Below are 15670 nucleotides of genomic sequence, written 5' to 3' on the forward strand. Positions count from 1 at the left end.
CCCTGCTCTCCAGCCCCACAGCCTCCTAACTTGTTCAGGCTGTCATTTTTACTCCCTTGGACCACCAGCACACCCCTTATATGTTTACCCTTCCTTTACTTTTGCCACTCCAACTTTTTGCTCCCCATAAGGCAGAATGCTCCTTCAAAAGTGAACATTGGATCACACCTCTCTTTGTTTACAACTCTTTGGTAGCACTTCATTTCCTACAGAATAAAATGCAAATTTAGTATGGCTTCGCTGTGCTGTGCCCTGGCCATTGCTGTGTCTCCATCCCATCTCTTGCCACCCACCCTCTGTTACTTACCAAACAGCTCTCGGGTCCTCAGAAATGGCATCTTTTCCCACCTCCAGGCTTTTGCAGGTGCTATGCCCTCTGCCCAAAACTCTTCTCCTCTTTCTTCAGCTACTACTGCTTTCTTTGGGTCCCAGTTCTTCTATTTTCCAGGAGAAAGCCTCTCCTAACTTCTGCAGACTTGTTTGGGTGTTTCCCCAGCTACACCCTGTTCCCCCTCAAGCATTTACCATGAGTGCCAACTGACAAACTTTCTATCTCTCCAACTAGACCTCAAGCTTTGAGAGACTGTGTCCAAATCACACTCCCAGAAATTCCCTCAAATACCAAAGTGTGCATGACAGAGACTCAAATGTTTTAGGTATGCTAGGCCTGTTTTTTGTCCCCCCAAAATACAGCGATAAACAAGACAAGCCTGCCCTCACAGACCTCACCCTCTGAAGATAAGAAACAAGCTATTGCACTACTAGGAATTTATCCAAAGGATACAAAAATACTGATTTGAAGGGGCACATGCACCCCAATGTTTATAGCAGCGCTATCCACAATAACCACATTATGGAAAGAGCCCGAATGTCAATCAAGTGATGACTGGATAAAGAAAACGTGGTATACAACACACACACACACATACACACACACACAATGGAATACTACTCAGTGGTGAAAAAGAATGAAATCTTGCCATTGGCAACAATGTGGATGGAACTAGAGGGTATTATGCTAAGTGAAATAAGTCAGTCAGAGAAAGACAGATATATGATTTTGTTCATATGTAGAATTTGAGGAACTCAACAGATGAACATAGGGGAAAGGAAGGAAAAATAAGATAAAAACAGAGAAGGAGGTAAGCCAGAAGAAACTCTTAAATACAGAGAACAAACTGCAGGTGGCTGCAGAGGAGGTAGGTGGGGGGGGGGATGGGATAAATGGGTGATGGGCATTAAGGAGGGCACTTTTCGGGATGTGCACTGGGTGTCATATGTAAGTGATGAATCACTGGGCTCTACTCCTGAAGCCAAGACTACACTGTGTGTTAACTAACTTGAATTTAAACTAAAAAAAAAGAAGAAGCAGCAAGTGAATAATGCATCAATGCAGTTAGAGTTGTGAATGGGACCATAAAGGAAAGAACTAGAAGGTTGTCCTAGAGCATATTGGAAGAGGGAGAGCTGTTGCATCTACTTTAGACAAAGAGCAGTAGGGAAGGCATCTCTGAGTAGCTGACCTTGAGCAGAGATCTAAAGAATGAAAAAGAGTCAGTCTTGCAAAGACCAGGGAAGTTAAGTCTCTAAGCAGGAAAAAGCCAGGTATATTCTAGAATGTCAACAGGTTAGGCTGCCAGCAGAGAGGGAAAAGAACATATTCTTCATGCTATTAAGTCCACTTCACCAGAGGCTTAGACTGCAGCCGCTTTATTGCCTGTGAGCTGAGTCACTCTAAAGAGGTGGGAAAGGCACTTGGTAACAGAGGATCCCCATATAGCATTACCTTTTCTAAAAAACATTTCAAAGCCCTAAGGCCCTGCCTTGCAAGCTCAAATTCCAATGCAGTGAGGTGAACCTGTTCATATTTAAAATGTTTCATATGCTGAAATTAATTAGCAACAAGCAAAAGAACAGGAATGAGATTATTAGTGATGCTTGTTTTTCCTGGATGGGGAAAGGTGAGGCTGCAGAGAAGACAGAACTTCTGGTGTCCTTCCAGCCATCACATCAGGATGCGTCGGTCTGAAAAGATGGGCTCTGAAGGCATCCCTGGGATGAGTAGACTTCTTTCTAAGGATTAAGACGAGGGGCTCCCCTTACCGCCATGGCATCCTCAGCCACACCCACTTTATTCCAAAGCCACCTATGCACACTAGATCAGGAATGTGCCCTGTCATCTGCTTCTGTTTGGCTCCGCCCTTACCCTGCCCCAGAACAGTACCCATGATTGACTGTGAGCAACTGTGGGTAACAGCAAGGTCACTGGAGCCAAAACCAGTTTACGTGTCCTTCTGGACAACCTGTTCTCTGGTCCCCCCATCAGAACCAGAGCTCCCTCCCTCCATTGCCCTCCTCCTCCAGCCCTCAGAGATGGTCCACATTCTTAGCTTAGGCAATACATTCTTGCTGCCCTGACACATATCATCAGAGTAGGCCAGGCAGGCCATTGAGAGAGCCAAGCTACCCACCCAACCCTTGGCTTTGGCCAAGGGCATCAAGCCAGGCCATGGCATCATAGCAGCTAAGGTCTCTTGATAAGCCACATCAGCCCAACTCTTAAAATTGTTAATGACATTGCTGATGGAGTTGATGAGAGTTACATCAGTCTGGATCCCTCCAAAGCCCAGATTGAATAACTTATAATTAGGACAACTCTGGTGGTTAACTCCCCCTTCACTGTGGAGAGAGCTGCTCGATTCAAATATGGGGTGGGTTTCCGTGGGCACAGGGTCATTGGTTACAAAATGTGCCATAGGATAAGGGGAACTTCTGGGTCTCTAAGAAAGCTCTTGGATTCAATTCCATCACTACTAAATCAGCACTGGTGCTGGATTATTTTGAGCCAATATCTAATGTCAATGCCTTCCATGAATAAGTTTCATTCATTCAGTCAGAAATTGTATTTAGCGGGGCACCTGGGTGGCTTAGTCGGTTAAGCGTCCGACTTTCGCTTAGGTCATGATCTCGCGGTTCGTGGGTTCGAGCCCCGCGTCGGGCTCTGTGCTGACTGCCAGCTCAGAGCCTGGAGCCTATTTCAGAGTCTGTATCTCCCTCTCTCTCTGATCCTCCCCTGTTCACACGCGCGCTCTCTCTCTCCTAGAAATAAATAAAAATATTAAAAAAAAAGAAATTGTATTTAGCAATTCCTGTCCTCATGCCATGAGATAAATAAGACATGGTCTTGTCCTTCAAGATCTCCATAAAGGGTGATATATTTATTTATATTAATACATACATGAACATATGTATTTCTCTGGAGAAGATAACTGAAATACCTCTATATGTAGCTTCTAAAATCAATAACTACCAAAAATGTCATTGGGAACTATAAAAAGCACCTCATCTACAGGACAGTGATGCTGCTACCAGTCTTTGGGTTGCTGGGTTGTGTTAAATGAGGCTAACACGCCCCCTCCTCCACAAAGCCTCATGTGTCATAGGCAATTAATAGTTAATAGACTGTTATAGTTAATAGAGCTACAGTCTCTAAGTAAAAAAGACATTACTTTTTTATTCTGATTATGAACTGTAACATTAATATTAATAACCACATTTGAATGCTTACTACCAGGCGTATCATTTATGCTCTTTGTGAATTATAACATTTAACCCTAACAACCCCAAGAGGTAAATCCTGTCATTCCCCTATTTTCATCTTGACTTTGCAGATGCAGAAACTAAGGCTGAGATTGACCTGTGTACTTTATTCCCTGCAAGGATTTCCAGGCCCTCCAGTTGAAAATGGTTGACCTGGTTCAAGCTTCTTGCCTTAAGAAGCCCATTCATTCAGGCTTTGTTTCTTCCAATCAGTGGCTACATAACTTTTCCAAGTGGTGGCAACAAAACCATAGGTCCCAAATTATGAGGTTATTTAGTCATTCAGGGAATACCTATTCTGAGTTCCCATGTGATGAGAAACAATGATAAAAACAAACACAGGCTCTGCCCTCAGGAGGCTTTCCATCTGGAAAGTAGATAAAAGATGAAGAGAAATAAGATAGACAACAGGAGCAGGCATGGAACGCACTAGACTGCCTGGTGCCAGTGTAGGTTTCAGGCTGAGAGTGGCTCTTCGGCTCCCCTGCCTAAAGCTCCCACAACTGGACTCTTGGCTTAGTATAGCTTACACTTTGGAACTGTGCCCTCCCTGCGGTCCAAGACCCTATGATCAACCTCATTTCACCAGCACCCATTTCATCAGCATAATAGGCAAGACTATGCCAAAACTTTGCTTTGTGCATCTCAGTGGAACTAAAGACCCCAAGAGGGTGGCAGGGAGAAGTAAAGGAGCCTGAAGAACAACTGATTGGAACTCATTAAAAAGTCACTAGAGGGACGCCTGGGTGGCTCAGCTGGTTAAGCGTCTGACTCTTGATTTCAGCTCAGGTCATGATCTCACAGTTCATGGGTTTGAACCCTGTTTCGGGCTCTGTGCTGACAGCCTGGAGCCTGCCTAGGATTCTCTGTCTCCCTCTCTCTCTCCCCCTCCCTCTCACTCTCTCTCTTTCTCTCTCTCTCAAAAATAAATAATAAATACACATTTTTTAAAAAAATCACTAGACAGAGGCATGCAAGAAAGAAGTAACCTGGGTGATCAGGTTCAACAGTAAGGAAGTAAAGGAAAACTATGCTCTAAATGATATCCAAATCTTTCCAGCATGAAAGCTGCAGAGTTCCTGGCTCAGGACAGCCCCAACACCCTCAAAGATACATCAGAGATTGTCACATTTCTCAATAGATGGCTTAGGAAGTTTCTATTCTTTGGTAGACAAGAGCTGTCCTATGCTGGGTTGCATTTGTGATTCAGGACTCTAATGATGAGTCTGTATCCCTAGGCAGTGTTTTTGGGGCTTGCTCTGGTTGTGGGGATCTTTGCTTATAACCAAGAGATGAAAGGCACAAATGTCATGGACGGATTTGCTAAATTATTCCTCTCCAAGCTCTTGTCATCTGAGATACAAAGAGAACACAACACCTGCAGAACAGTTGATGGTAATGTACATGATGGAAACTAAGGGAAGAGACCAAATTCCCGTAGATATCAGGTGGCTGACTTTTCAGAGAGGTAGGGTAGATGACTTATCCCTCACTCAGAAGTCTGAGTCCCAGTCCTGCTCCTCTGACTTTACTCACAGCAATATCCTTGAAACAAAGAACACTGGCTTCTCTTCTGCAACCTAGTTAAAAGGCACAGTCACCAACACCGGCAATAAGACCATCACTGGACAGATTGCCTCACTGGCTTCAGGAATTGGAAATAAGATGACATCCATAGCTTCCAAGATTGAGCACTTTGTTTATATTGAGGCAGGAGAGGTCACTTTACCAGCATCCTTTTCTTCATTATGAGAAGTGCCCATGAACTATGACCTGGACTCCATCATCTTCCTCCACTGGTATCATTGTGGCTGATTAACCTGAGGGCCTCAAGTTAACCAAAGGCCTTATCCTGGTTATTGTCACTATCACCTTGTAATGACAAAAAATGGATGTCCAAGAAGAACTTCTTGAAGAATCTGGAAGTATTGGAGACCCTCACTCCACCTCTATCATTTGCTGTGACAAAATTAACACACTCAGATTCACAACAGGACCCACATGCGATCTGACAATCAGATCTACACGGCCAACACAAATGAAGAACTGACACACCAACTCTTTTGCCTGGAGCTCTGGAATCTGAGCTTCCTTGTTCAGGATAATAACACTATGTAACCAAGTTGGGCTCAAACCAGGACAGGAAAATGTTCCCATCATCAAGAAAGTTTTGCTTGGAGATGCCTCAGAAACTACCCTTGGAAATTCTCAGAGATCACTGTAGGTGCTGTGATGGAAATTAGGAAATTAAAACTGTAAAGTGCCTGAAATCTCTTTTGATTCTACCAACATATTTCAGCTAATAGACAACATGGATGGCGCCAGTTATAAATGCTCCCTCATGATGATGTTGGGGCCCCTGAGAAGGTTTTAGAGAGTACAGCACCATCATTATTAATGTCTTAAATTAGCCTCTGGACAAGGCACATCTAAAGACTTACACACAGTATATATGGAGCTAGATGGCCTAGAGGAGACACATTCTTGCTTTCTACTATCTCTATCTTCCAGCAAACAAGTTCTCAGAAACCTACTCCGTTGATGGGTACCATAACCTTTCCCACCTCCAACTTGTGCTTCATGAGCTCTTGTGAACAATCTATCCCCTTCAGCCCACTGTGCCTGATGCATTTACCAAATGCCAAAGTGCTGGGATCAAGGTTGATATGATTACAGGTAACTGTCCCTTCATAGCCAAAGTATTGCCAAAAGTCCATGTAGGTATCATTTCAGCCAATTGTGGGATGGTGGAAGACACCGAAAAATGCCTCAACCCCGGTGTGGAGCAAGTTAGTGAATAGGCTGCTAAAGCCACCATGGTGGCCAGTATGGAGCTGAAGGACATAAGTCATGAGCCTCTGGATGAGCTCTTAACCAACCAGTTGGGAATCATCTTTGCTCAGACATCTCCCCAGCAAAAGCTGATCACAGCGGTAGGCTGTGAGAGACAGGATGCAGGCATTGCTGTGACCAAAGATGCAGTTCATGATTTTCTTAGCATAAAGAAAGCAGATAGGTTGGGATTGTCATGGAGGTGGCAGGTTCCGATGCAGCCAAAAAGGCAGGCTACACAGTCGTACTAAATGGTAATGAAATCTTCGCATCGATAGTCACAGAGTGGAGGAAGGCCACCTAGTCTTTGATAACTTAAAGATCATTGCTTATACTCTGACCTAGAACACTGCTAATCTTTGCCCTTTTGGATTTACATTATTGTTGAGCTCATCCTGCCCATTGGCATCATTACCATCTTGTCCATCAGCTTGGGCACAGACATACTTCCCTGATCACTTTGTCTTATGAGAAAGCTGAAAATGATAATTATGAACCAGAAGCCTCACCGTAGGAAGCTGGGAAGGCTGGTGAATAAGCCACTTGCCATATACTCCTGTCCACACATTGGCCTCATACAAGACTTGGAAGCTGTTGTTGTTAAATGTCACCACATATGTGTGATGCGATTTTGGTCCTATACTCTCATTAACTCTGGGGCAATGGGGAAAGGACAACATGAATGACCGGGAAGACAGCTATGCACAAGACTGGATTGGAGGTATCAGAGGAAATACCTAGAATGGACAGGCTACACAGCTGCTCTTACTGGCATTATTAAGATCCAGCACATAGTGTATCTGATCATGAGGAAGATCTAGAGCAGTTTCATCTTCCAGCAAGATCTTTCCAGAAATAAAGCCACTGAGGAAGGGATTGCCTCATGCTTTATCACTGCACTACTCCTCTCCTGCAGCTTTGGAAGTCCCACAGCCCTGAATTTCACTGTATTTCTGACACAGGATTGGTCTGTGGATATGCCACTTGTCATTCTTCTTTGGCCATATAATCACGTGTGAAAACTTCCCATCAGACTTTACTGTGGAAGCTGTTGGGATAATATATCAGTAAGACCTTCCTGTCTCCCAAGTCTCCCAGCTTCACACTGGTCAGGTCTTCAGATCTCTTGTGCAATAAGAACATCATCAAAGTCACACTAGAGAATGACAAAAACTATATGCAAGGCATTCACTTCATGTTGTGTATTTTACAGCTGAGATTTGACTGCTCATGCATGACTTTCATCTCCACCTCTATCTCCTGTTTTCAAATATGTTAATTTCAAGGTGATACTGTAGGCAAGGAAAGCATGTTTGTACATATCCAGGTTTCCATGACACTAAATAGCCTTGCATTACCCAGATATGATCGGGGGCCTCCCTGCTCTTGGGCTATAGATAGGATTCCCCAAATGCCTATTCTACATCTTGTTAGAGATCCAATGCCCTCCTCAGTATTTCTGTGAATTCCTGGGGAAATTGGTCACTTCGTTCAAAAATTCAGGTTTGTGGGACATGGAGATGGAGGCAGGGTTACATCGAACATGGGCACCCACCTTCATTACTCTCAGGTGTGGCCAGCATGCTTTCCCTGGCCTCATCATCCCTCACCCTCACCCCTCTCCGTCTCACTAGACCATTTTCACATTAGCTTCTCCCATCTCACCTCCTCTCCTCCCTCCCAGATTGCCCTTTTCCCTTACCACTAGAACACAAATTTGGCTTCCTCTAACCCCTGCTCTAAAACTGAACTCCAAATCCACTTTACATATCCTAACTCAAGGGGTCCAACTGAACAAAAAGGTCTTTCATTTACCAGGAAGCCATTGTGGTTTGAAATAGTAATATCTATTTCTTGTAAAACATTTGCAAAGCAATTTCCAGCACTGACATTTTGCCAATCCTGTTTCACGCTTTTGGCTTAGGTGTATTCATGGGTAGAGCACACATCTATGTTGACAGGCCCAGAGAGAACTCATTTTAAAGTAAAAGCCATTTTCTAAAACAAATAAAGATAGAAAGTATTAAGTGACATAAGAAAGGTACAGGGATCAGACCATCGGTAAGTGACTTCCGACATCCCTTCTCAAATTTAACTTTTCATGATTCTAGATCATGCACCATGATGCCTAGTAGGGGCATAGAAGAGGTTTCAAGGGGCAGGTGCATCTGGGCCAGACTTAAAGAGGAGACAGTGTCAAGATAAGGGAGCCAATGTTTAAAGAAAAATTTAACTGAATCCATTTTCCTTTGAATGAATTAGAAGACTTCACAACAAATCAATATTAGGACTTTGATCTTTCTGGGACATTTCCATTATCTCTTACATTGTATTACTTGCAGAAGGTGAAGGTACTACTGCATGTCTTTCCATATTTATTCACTTTTAGCAACATTTCTTGGGAGCCTTCTATGTTTTGGGCTGTGCACTAGGCACTGGAAATACAAAGATGAAGCCCACAGAAGTTCAAGTGGAATGGAAAGGAAACAAATGTAACTCAGCCTCAGACTTTCAGTTCCTGCACCACTGGCAGCCTCTGGCCTCTGTCACTCAAATTTAGGCACAATACCCAACCCTCTCTCTAGCACACCCACCACCCAAGTTCATTCCCACCAACCGTTTGGGTGATTTTAGTAACTTACTATAAACCTTCAAAGGGAGGGGCATCTGGGTGGCTCAGTCAGTTAGGCGTCCAACTCTTGATTTTGGCTCAGGTCATGATCTCATGGTTCGCGAGTTCGAGCCCTAAATCGGGCTCTGTACTGACAGCGTGGAGACTGCTTGGGATTCTCTGTCTCTCCCTCTCTCTGTTCCTCCCCTACTTGTGCTCTCTCTCCCTCTCTGCAAATAAATAAACATAAAAAATTAATAAAAAATAAAATTTAAATTAAAAAAAACCTTCAAAGAGAGTCAGGATCGCTCCCTTTCCATCACTACCACGGTCTCTCCATCTCCTGGCTACCCCCTCACCTCTGTCTCCTTTATTCTCTCCGCGTTAGCCTCTCAGGAGCAGTGCAAATTCCCCTCCTTGTCCTACACATGCAGTTCCAAAGGCATCTTTTGTTACTTGAGCACAGCCTTGGGTGTCACCCTCCACCCACAGTGACTCAAGAGATTTCCTCCAAATAAATACAGCCCTTCCCAAAAAAAGAGTTCGTAGAGAAGGAAAGGGGGTCTCCACCTATGCTCAGAAACTGTAGCTGTGCTCAGAACAGGGTGCATCTTGTCCAGTGTAAGGCAGAAGAGGCAGCCAGTGGGGCAAAGACTAAGGGTATTCTGCTTGATAAACTGTATTTCTAATTCCCAGGAAGGCCATTCCAGAAATGTAGGGAGTTGGCCCGTGGACTCGCCAATGTTTGGGTTATGCTTCAACCTTGATTGGACACCAAAATTGCACATGGTGCCAACTCCCATGTGCTCTGAGCAGGGCTGGGTACATTATGCTTCTCTGTTTTTGTTTTTGGGTCTTTTCCCCATGTGTCTGGGGTGTTTCTTCCATTAAAACCAGGACTTTTCCTCCCTCTGGGCTTCCACACCAACTCCGGCCCAAGCCAATACTCCTGAGATATGCTGAATCCACTTTTGAGCCAAAAAATTGAAATAATTTATTCAAAAACATGCCAGTAACTCCACAGAGAACTTTCACAGGCAGTATCATTTCACTCCAGGTTTCCAGGCAGGAAGGAGTTATTTTGCTTACTAATGACATGGTAATGACAGGCTGTTCTCCAGACATTTCTGCGTAGGAAAGAAAGGCAAGGTCCAGAGCACAAGGTAGGTCCGGACTGCCCCTCCTCTCTCTGCAGCACAGAGTGGAAGTCTCTGCTTGTTCACCTGTGAGTTCTCTCTCCTCCTTTTTTCAAGGTCCTTCTTACGTTCAGGGGCCACATCTCAATTCAGGATTCCAGATTCAATTCCCCAGCAGACATGGAGATTCTTGCTAAGGCAGCCTGGATAGAAGATTTCAGAAAGACATGATCATTGTCCTCAAATAGCTGAAGGCCTGTCACGTAGAAGAGGTGTTTGTTTTACCCAGCTTGGTAACATAGAGGATTGGGGACAATAGACAGACGACTCTAGAAGGCAAAAACACCTTCATTATGAAAAAGAAAGCTTTAGACCAACACCAGAACTGAGCTATCTCAAACATCTGAAGTTAGGTATGCCCCCAGACTCCGCAAACCCCAAATTATTTACAGCACTGACTTGCATGGGGTGTTAGGATGTCCTGGGGAAAGAACTTGAACCATGGCCAAACTTGGGGTTCAGACATAGAAATACGCATGAAGAAATAGGGCGTGTGTGCACAGAATATGACAAGAAAAGAAATTTCAAGGGGAGAAGCAAAGCAGAATCTGCAATGGGGGGCAGAAAAAGTCAGAGTGCTAGACCCAGCCCCAGGGTCTGGACTTCAAAGGTGAGAGTGGGGGCTCCAGGAAGAGCAAGGCAGTGGCCCTGCTTTAATCGGTCCCAGCCCTGGGCATCGTGGTGACACGGGCATAGAGAGGAAAAGGTCTTGCATGAGCATAAAAAGACCCATGATATCTAAGCAACGTTTCGAAGGAAACCACTAAGGGTTAGATCAACAGGACGAGGAAACCGTTTCCGTTTCCGTTCTTCTGGCAGGGAAGAAACTATCAGGTATTGGGAACAGCAAGGAAGCTATCAGCGTCCTAGGGGAAAAGACCTAGTGCAGTTTCAGAGACAGAAACAGGGATAGATGCTGAGACAGAGTGGCAGGAACATCAGAATTACTGGGCCAGAGAGGATAATGACCCAGGTCCCCAAGGCAGCTGGAAGGACTCAGACACCCATCTGAGGCAGCCTTTGCGGAATTCCAGAGGCAGAAGGGTCCCCGCTTACCATCCTTACCATGAGGACCAAAGCTTCTTAGCTATACAGATGGAGACCATGCAACCATCAGTGTGTCTCTATCTTTCTTCATAGTTTTCTAGTTAGAGTTATTGAGGTATAATTTTCTTGCAGTAAAATGAACCCTTTTAAAGTGTGCAGCTGAACAAATTTTCACAAGTGCACATAGTGGTAAAATCACTCCCACAATCAAGATACAGACCATTTCTATCACCCCAAAACATTCCTGCAAGTCTGTTTGTCGTCAGTATCTCCCTTCCGCCCTAGCCTCCAGCAAAACCAATCTATTTTGTTCTTTTTTAAAAATAGTTTATTGTCAAGTTGGTTTCCATATAACACCCAGTGCTCATCCCCACAAGTGCCCTCCTCCATGCCCATCAGTGAGGGCTGATGGGGGTGGGGGAGAGGGGAGGGGGGAGATGGGCATGGAGGAGGGAACTTGTGGGGGTGAGCACTGGGCATTATATGGAAACTAATTTGACAATAAACTATTTGTAAAAGAAAAAAAAAAGAGTCTCTCATGGTTTGCCTCCCTCCCTCTCCCCCACTATTTCCCCCTTCTTCTCCCCCATGGTCCTCTGTTAATTTCCTCCCAACCCTCCTATACGTGCAAACATATGGTATCTGTCCTTCTCTGCCTGACTTATTTCGCTCAGCATTAACACCCTCAAGTTCCATCCATGTTGTTACACATGGGCAGATTTCATTCTTTCTGAATGAATCTGAATGAATTTCATTCATTCCATTGTATAGATGAACCACATCTTTATCCATTCATCTGTTGATGGACACTTAGGCTCTTTCCATGTTTTGGCTATTGTTGAGAATGCTGCTATGAACATTGGGGAAGTTTTGTTCTTAATACAGACAATTGACCCTTGACCAAAGCCAGGGTGAAAGCCACTGACCCCTCAACACAGTTGAACCTTGCCCCAAACTTAGTTCCTAATAGTAGCCTACTGCTGACTAGAAGCCTTACAGATAACAAAAATAGTTGATTCACACATATTTTGTATGTGGCATGTATTATATACTGTATCCTTACAATAAAGTAAGTTAGAGAAAAAGAAAGTGGTATCAAGAAAATCATAAGAAAGATGGGGCACGTGGGTGGCTCAGTTGGTTAAGTGTCCAACTTCAGCTCAGGTCATGGTCTTATGGTTCTGGAGTTCAAGCCCCGCATCAAGCTCTGTGCTGACAGCTCAGAGCCTGGAGCCTGTTTCAGATTCTGTGTCTCTCCATCTCTCTGCCCCTCTCCTGCATGTGCCCTGTCTCTCTCTCAAAAATAAACAAACGTTTAAAAAATTAAACAAAAAAAAGAAAAAGAAAACCATAAGAAAGAAAAACTACATTTACATTACTGTACTGTATTTAGAGGGAAAAAATCTGCATTTTTAAGTGGACCCACTCAGTTCAAACTCATGATGTTTAAGGGTCAACTATATATGTATATAGTATTTATTGCTTCTTCCAGCATGTCATATGAAAGAAATCATAATAGGGGTGCCTAGGTGCTGTCAGTTAAGTCAGTTAAGTGCCTGGATTTGGCTCAGGTCATGATCTTGTGGTTCGTGGGTTTGAGCCCCACATTGGGCTCTGTGCTGACAGTGTGCAGCTTGGAGCCTGCTTCAGATTCTGTGTCTCCCCCTCTCTCTGCTCCTCCCCTATTTGGGTGTGCTCTCATGCTGTCTCTCTCTCTCTCTCTCTCTTTCTCTCTCTCTCTTTCTCTCTCTCTCTCTCTTTCTCTCTCTCTCTCAAAAATGGATACGCATTTTAAAAATTAAAAAAAAAGAAATCATAATAGAGAACAAACTGAAAGTTGCTGGAGGGGAAGTGGGCGGGGTAATGGTTTCAAGTGAGGGATGGGCATTAAGGAAGGCACTTTTAAGGATGAGCACTGAGTGTCATACATAAGAGATAAATCACTGGGTTCTACTCCTGAAGCCAAGACTGCACTGTATGTTAACTAACCTGAATTTGAATTGAAGTAAAAAAAGAAATCATAACTTTATGCAGCCCTTTGAGACTGGTTTCTATGGATAAAGCATTGAAATTTATCCATGATGTGGCACATATCACATATGTTCCTTTTTCTTGCTATACTAGTAGTTTTCCAGGTACCAACACACCGCAATTTGTCCATCCACCAGTTGACTGACTATGGTTGATGTTTGAGTTGTTTCCAGTTTTTGATGATTATGAGTGAAGTATTTGCATCCAACTTTTAGTGTAGACATATCATGTCATTGGGAGAATATCTAAGAGTGGGATCCCTGGACCCCATGGCGACTGTATGTTTAACTTTATAAGAAATGGCCAAACCGTTTTCCAAAGTGGCAGGACCCTATGGCATCTGTGTCAGACTCTTACAGGGACATTGTTCTCACTCATCATATCTCAGGCTAAGAACACTGACCTTCCATTTCCACCGATTCAATATCCAGGAAGTCAGACGTGTCCTGAAGAAGATGGAGAAATTGCAGCTTCTGGAAACTTGGGTTTCCTGGCCCTGTGGGTATCCTGGCCCGGGCTAGGTAACCACTTGTCAGGGATGCAGTGGAGGGCTAGCTGACCTCACCTTCGAGATCTCTCCCCACTCTGCATTCTGTGAGACTATGAACATCCACCCCAGCCAGCATTCTGAGACACCACCCACTTGGCTCACAGACAAAAATACATCTTGATGTTTGACATTTTTATCGGTTTGACTGATATGTTTCCCTGAGTCGATATTTTTCATGCAATCAAATTGGATCTCTTGCAGTTTTTGCAAAAGAGGCAATAAATTAATGGACCACCCACATTCTCTTTCAGGTTTGTCTGTTGACCTATTCGAGACTGTAGATATTTCACTCAACCTCTATGCTTTAGCATCCCCATCTGTGGCTGACAGCACAGAGAATTCTGTAGAACACACTGAGAATGGGAATGGCCGGGTGATGATGATGTTGGTATTTATGGCTAGAAACACTGCTTTTACTCTGTCCTCTTTGCTGTGAGTTCTGGAGTCTGACAGGCCTGCACTGCATTCTGACTGTGTTACTAGCTGTGTGATCCCAACCAAGTCACTTAACATCTCTGAATCTTGCTAAGATTAGTAGGTAAAGCACCTTGCGTAGTGCCTGGTAGAGTCACCCTCTAGGGAACATTATTCTTGTTTGTCCTGTCTCTGAAACCACTCTTTCCATTACCATTAATTAAGGGACTGTGGTCATCTCAAGCAATGGGAAATCTGGGCCTGGGAAGTAGCACTAGACACAGAGCAGAATGTGGAGATTGGTGGTCAGGGCTGGATGAGGGAGCAGGGTGTGTGGTGACCTTGGTGACTCAGGAGAAGCAAGCATTGAGGAGTTGCTTCTTGTGGTGAAGCTGGCTCCAGTTTCTGGATTTGGAAGCATTTCTATCACATCCAAAGATGTCCTTGGCTCCAGACATCTTTCTGGTTAATGGCTTTACATTTCTGTGCCTACCAAGGCTCTTTGACTCCTCCCAGCCATATCGGGCTTATAGGAGCAGAATTCCCCCAAATTATGTGGGGGGGACCTCAGATGTTGAGCAGAAGGGTGGTCACACAGCTCTGAAATGCTTTTCTTCTACAACCAAGATAGTGGGTAGATCTGACAGGATCCTGTTGATCAGCCTTTGCCAGAGAAATAGAGAGGGAGAGACAGAATCCCAAGCACAGTCAGCAGAGTCCAGCATGGGGCTTGAACCCACGATCCATGAGATCACGACATGAGCTGAGATCAAGAGTCAGACTCTCAACCAAAAGAGCCACCCAGGCACCTCTGAATTTTGTTTTTAAAAAGATTTCCCTAGACCAGGTGATTGTCATCTCCAAGAACATGGGGATAATAAAGAGAATATGACCCTCACCTTGAGAAATGCCTATAAACACTTCTCTAGACCAACACAGTTGACTTCTCAGCCCCCATTGCCACTGTGGTTCCTCCCGGTATGTTCCTCCTCATCCCGAACACCCTGCCTCTCCTAGGTTTGGGAGACAAATGAATTCCTTCCCTCTCCCCTGTAGTGAGCCATGACAATGACTTCCAGCCAAGAACTGTGCGGTAAAGGATCAAATTGCTGGCTGGGCAGTGGACATCTTTCCCCGCTGGTTCTGCCCTGGATCTAGGGGAGGATGGGACAGTGGGAGTTTACCCAGGGCACCATGGGGGAGAGAACACTTGATCTGGGGAGAGCACACCACCTGGATTCCAGCACTTCTGACTCATGCAAATGTGGGCAAGGGGGAAGGGCTCCTGGGTGGCTCAGCTGGTTAAGCATCCGACTTGGTCTCACGTCATGATCTCACGGTTCGTAGGTTCGAGCCCCACATCGGGCTCTGTGCTGACAGCTAGCTCAG

At 44.5% G+C, this 15670-nt stretch overlaps 2 pseudogenes; both read left to right on the forward strand.

The window, feature by feature from the left end:
- Positions 1-2226: 2226 nt before the first annotated feature.
- On the forward strand, positions 2227-5352 carry LOC144218626 (potassium-transporting ATPase alpha chain 2 pseudogene; annotated as a pseudogene).
- Positions 5353-5601: 249 nt separating this feature from the next.
- LOC144218627 (potassium-transporting ATPase alpha chain 2 pseudogene) lies at positions 5602-7253 on the forward strand (annotated as a pseudogene).
- The last annotated feature ends 8417 nt before the right edge of the window (positions 7254-15670 follow it).

This window comes from Crocuta crocuta, unplaced genomic scaffold (genome assembly GCF_008692635.1).
Source record: "Crocuta crocuta isolate KB4526 unplaced genomic scaffold, BGI_CrCroc_1.0 scaffold229, whole genome shotgun sequence".
NCBI classification, from domain to species: domain Eukaryota; kingdom Metazoa; phylum Chordata; class Mammalia; order Carnivora; family Hyaenidae; genus Crocuta; species Crocuta crocuta.